The 5000-nt window shown below is 53.5% G+C and overlaps 1 non-coding gene across 1 annotated transcript in view; it reads left to right on the top strand.

The window, feature by feature from the left end:
* Nucleotides 1–3642: 3642 nt before the first annotated feature.
* The window catches only part of LOC126317413 (small subunit ribosomal RNA), a 1893-nt gene continuing 535 nt past the window's right edge, over nt 3643–5000 (top strand). The window contains exon 1 of the ribosomal RNA XR_007556659.1: nt 3643–5000. This exon is cut by the window's right edge and continues 535 nt beyond it. This is a non-coding gene — a ribosomal RNA (small subunit ribosomal RNA).

Genomic DNA, 5000 nt, shown 5'->3' with positions numbered 1-5000 from the left:
GTAAATGATGCAGGACCACATACATAGATGATACATACTGTAAACTGGGGAGGACAGTGTGAACCGCACTCGACCCAGTCACCCTATCTCACAGTCCACTCTGTGTGTAACAAAGCGAAAGCACCAAAGCACTATCGTTCAACAACATCCATTTTATCCTCGCTGCCACAGGACACTATCCAAACAACGACAAGAGGAACGTCACGTCCACTAATAAGACAGAATGTCTCACATCACCCGCAAACAACGCAGCTCAAATCAGCCAGCAACACCCACAGTGGTCCACCCAGTATCAACACAGGACGCAACGCCACGCCACAACACAAAAGGTACAAGTAATAAAATACCCTTTGGCCACACCCCTTATAAAGGCATCGAACCAACCCACCACCTGACACCAGCCAAACGTACATCCTGATTTGACACATCTCTGGCAACCTAACCCACGTTGGCCCTTAACCTAACCCACGTTGGCCCTTAACCTAACCCACGTTGGCCCTTAACCTAACCCACGTTGGCCCTTAACCTAACCCACGTTGGCCCTTAACCTAACCCACGTTGGCCCTTAACCTAACCCACGTTGGCCCTTAACCTAACCCACGTTGGCCCTTAACCTAACCCACGTTGGCCCTTAACCTAACCCACGTTGGCCCTTAACCTAACCCACGTTGGCCCTTAACCTAACCCACGTTGGCCCTTAACCTAACCCACGTTGGCCCCTAACCTAACCCACGTTGGCCCCTAACCTAACCCACGTTGGCCCCTAACCTAACCCACGTTGGCCCCTAACCTAACCCACGTTGGCCCCTAACCTAACCCACGTTGGCCCCTAACCTAACCCACGTTGGCCCCTAACCTAACCCACGTTGGCCCCTAACCTAACCCACGTTGGCCCCTAACCTAACCCACGTTGGCCCCTAACCTAACCCACGTTGGCCCCTAACCTAACCCACGTTGGCCCCTAACCTAACCCACGTTGGCCCCTAACCTAACCCACGTTGGCCCCTAACCTAACCCACGTTGGCCCCTAACCTAACCCACGTTGGCCCCTAACCTAACCCACGCTGCACCTTAACCTAAGTTACGCTGCACCTTAACCTAAGTTACGCTGCACCTTAACCTAAGTTACGCTGCACCTTAACCTAAGTTACGCTGCACCTTAACCTAAGTTACGCTGCACCTTAACCTAAGTTACGCTGCACCTTAACCTAACTTACACTGCACCTTAACCTAAGTTACACTGCACCTTAACCTAACTTACACTGCACCTTAACCTAAGTTACACTGCACCTTAACCTAAGTTACACTGCACCTTAACCTAACTTACACTGCACCTTAACCTAAGTTACACTGCACCTTAACCTAAGTTACACTGCACCTTAACCTAAGTTACACTGCACCTTAACCTAAGTTACACTGCACCTTAACCTAAGTTACACTGCACCTTAACCTAAGTTACACTGCACCTTAACCTAACTTACACTGCACCTTAACCTAACTTACACTGCACCTTAACCTAACTTACACTGCACCTTAACCTAACTTACACTGCACCTTAACCTAACTTACACTGCACCTTAACCTAACTTACACTGCACCTTAACCTAACTTACACTGCACCTTAACCTAACTTACACTGCACCTTAACCTAACTTACACTGCACCTTAACCTAACTTACACTGCACCTTAACCTAACTTACACTGCACCTTAACCTAACTTACACTGCACCTTAACCTAACTTACACTGCACCTTAACCTAACTTACACTGCACCTTAACCTAACTTACACTGCACCTTAACTGTCACATGTAACGTCACAGGAATGTAGCTTTGCCTAACAGCAACCCTCTGAACATAGTTCACTGCTTGGATCCTCTGGTGTCATGTGTATTTCTTGATGCCATGGTGCGTACCCTCACATAAAGGTCTTTCGAGTGTTGCGTACTTTCTACACAGTCCCGCTAACCACTGGAAGGGTGTACCGCTACAGAACGAATATCGCCCTCCCCTCCTGCCCTTCCAAGCTGGTCGGTCAGGCGTTTGTTTGTGAAATGAGCCTTGCAGCTGTTCAGTTGCATTCGGTTGTCGATGCAGTCAGTGTACGTTGTGGTACGGCCTGTGTGGACTGTCCGCTGATGTACGCGTAACCCACACTGATCATCCGTCGTTACGTACTGAGTGACATAATGTGGCACATGCTTGACCGTACACCGGCTGCGCCCTACAATGGCGAATCATAAGGGCCATATGTTGTGCACGATGCTACTTGTCTCGTCTCCCCATTACAGCGAGATTGCACTGTTGTACGCCGTACAGACATGTGGTAAGTAGGTACGGACGAAAGTATTGCATGTTGGCCCCCCCCCCCCCCCCTCCTCCCTCTGCCGGGAATCAGCGTGAGCCGTCTGTTGATGTAGCGACGAGGGTTTTCCTATTTAATCGTATTGCCCCACACAACATGATAGCACGGTGGACCGCGTTCCACATCTGCGACATGCTACAGAGGCCGGTTGACAGTCGACCGCGCAAGGGACATTGCACACGTGCGCGGACCATCTTCCACGTGTTCTCTCGTGTACATGCCGCAGTGTGTATGTGGGCTGATGTAGCGTGTCGTGACACATAACATGCAGGCATGCCAGAATCGTAGATTTCGCAAATGTAGATTGACGTATACGTTTGCTGCCAAAGATCCGCAAATGAACTGGAAATCAGTTGTTGAGCGGTTGTTCGCGCTGCAGGTGCATCGGTGATAGCGACGATCGGTACATCTGTGAACCGGTTGTTTCGGCGGTACCCGCCATGCCCCCGAACCTGAGTTGGCCATGTGGGTATGAAGCGATACGAGGCTGTGGCTTGGCGGGACAGTCCCCGGCCGGTGAGGGGGGGCCGCCCGGCGTGCTGGCCGCGCGCTGCGTGAGCGCACGCACTACAGCCGGCTGGTGGGGGGCGCCCAGTGGCAGGAGCGCCGGCCGACGGGCCCGGCTGGCGTCCCAGCTATGCGCCGGCGCACCCTGCGCGCGGCGCCAGGCGGCCAAAGTGGGTTCTGCCGAGCCCGGTGCGAAGCGCGGTGGACATCTGCAGTGTGCTGGTCCGATTGCGGACTGTGTGCGTTGAGGATGCGCCGCCGCCCGGCACTCGGCGTCGCGACGCCGTCTGCTGCTCGGTCGCCCCCAGCGGTTCTCGCAGGTGGTTTGTATCGCAGCTCTGCGGACGTGTTGGCGCGTGCGCTGTGCTGGGAGAGTTCGCTTCTGCACCCAAGTGGGGCTTTGCCCTTCTGTGGCGCTGGCGTTGGAGCTGCCGGTCACCGTAGGTGGCGCGTGTTGTTTCCCGCCGGCAATGCCACGACAGCACGCTCCCGGGCCTCTGTCGGCAGCGGCAAGCTCAGTTGGGAGCACGGGTGTTCGCACTGAAAGCGTCTACTCGCCTATCTCCGGGCGATTGCGCCTCTCTCGAACCCGACCAAGTACTTAGGACGGCGCTGCGCGCCGCCGGGACCTGAGAGGGTTTCGAGGTGTATCGTGCAGGGGAGCTCAGCCTCCTCCTGTTTGCAGAATAATTGAGCGGACGCTTGCGTGTTCGCGCGGGCCCTCGGGACACACTCCCGGGCGGCCGGCTGCTCAGCTCTCGTTGACGCAGCTCCCTGGTTGATCCTGCCAGTAGTCATATGCTTGTCTCAAAGATTAAGCCATGCATGTCTCAGTACAAGCCGCATTAAGGTGAAACCGCGAATGGCTCATTAAATCAGTTATGGTTCCTTAGATCGTACCCACGTTACTTGGATAACTGTGGTAATTCTAGAGCTAATACATGCAAACAGAGTCCCGACCAGAGATGGAAGGGACGCTTTTATTAGATCAAAACCAATCGGATTGGCTCGTCTGGTCCGTTTGCCTTGGTGACTCTGAATAACTTTGGGCTGATCGCACGGTCCTCGTACCGGCGACGCATCTTTCAAATGTCTGCCTTATCAACTGTCGATGGTAGGTTCTGCGCCTACCATGGTTGTAACGGGTAACGGGGAATCAGGGTTCGATTCCGGAGAGGGAGCCTGAGAAACGGCTACCACATCCAAGGAAGGCAGCAGGCGCGCAAATTACCCACTCCCGGCACGGGGAGGTAGTGACGAAAAATAACGATACGGGACTCATCCGAGGCCCCGTAATCGGAATGAGTACACTTTAAATCCTTTAACGAGTATCTATTGGAGGGCAAGTCTGGTGCCAGCAGCCGCGGTAATTCCAGCTCCAATAGCGTATATTAAAGTTGTTGCGGTTAAAAAGCTCGTAGTTGGATTTGTGTCCCACGCTGTTGGTTCACCGCCCGTCGGTGTTTAACTGGCATGTATCGTGGGACGTCCTGCCGGTGGGGCGAGCCGAAGGCGTGCTTGCGCGTCCCGAGGCGGACCCCGTTGAAATCCTACCAGGGTGCTCTTAGTTGAGTGTCTCGGTGGGCCGGCACGTTTACTTTGAACAAATTAGAGTGCTTAAAGCAGGCAAGCCCGCCTGAATACTGTGTGCATGGAATAATGGAATAGGACCTCGGTTCTATTTTGTTGGTTTTCGGAACCCGAGGTAATGATTAATAGGGACAGGCGGGGGCATTCGTATTGCGACGTTAGAGGTGAAATTCTTGGATCGTCGCAAGACGAACAGAAGCGAAAGCATTTGCCAAGTATGTTTTCATTAATCAAGAACGAAAGTTAGAGGTTCGAAGGCGATCAGATACCGCCCTAGTTCTAACCATAAACGATGCCAGCCAGCGATCCGCCGCAGTTCCTCCGATGACTCGGCGGGCAGCCTCCGGGAAACCAAAGCTTTTGGGTTCCGGGGGAAGTATGGTTGCAAAGCTGAAACTTAAAGGAATTGACGGAAGGGCACCACCAGGAGTGGAGCCTGCGGCTTAATTTGACTCAACACGGGAAACCTCACCAGGCCCGGACACCGGAAGGATTGACAGATTGATAGCTCTTTCTTGATTCGGTGGGTGGTGGTGCAT

This window comes from Schistocerca gregaria, unplaced genomic scaffold (assembly GCF_023897955.1).
Source record: "Schistocerca gregaria isolate iqSchGreg1 unplaced genomic scaffold, iqSchGreg1.2 ptg000626l, whole genome shotgun sequence".
In the NCBI taxonomy this organism is placed as follows: Eukaryota; Metazoa; Arthropoda; class Insecta; order Orthoptera; family Acrididae; genus Schistocerca; species Schistocerca gregaria.
The sequence above is the reverse complement of the archived record's forward strand: the minus strand, read 5'-3'. Positions and strand labels throughout refer to the sequence as shown.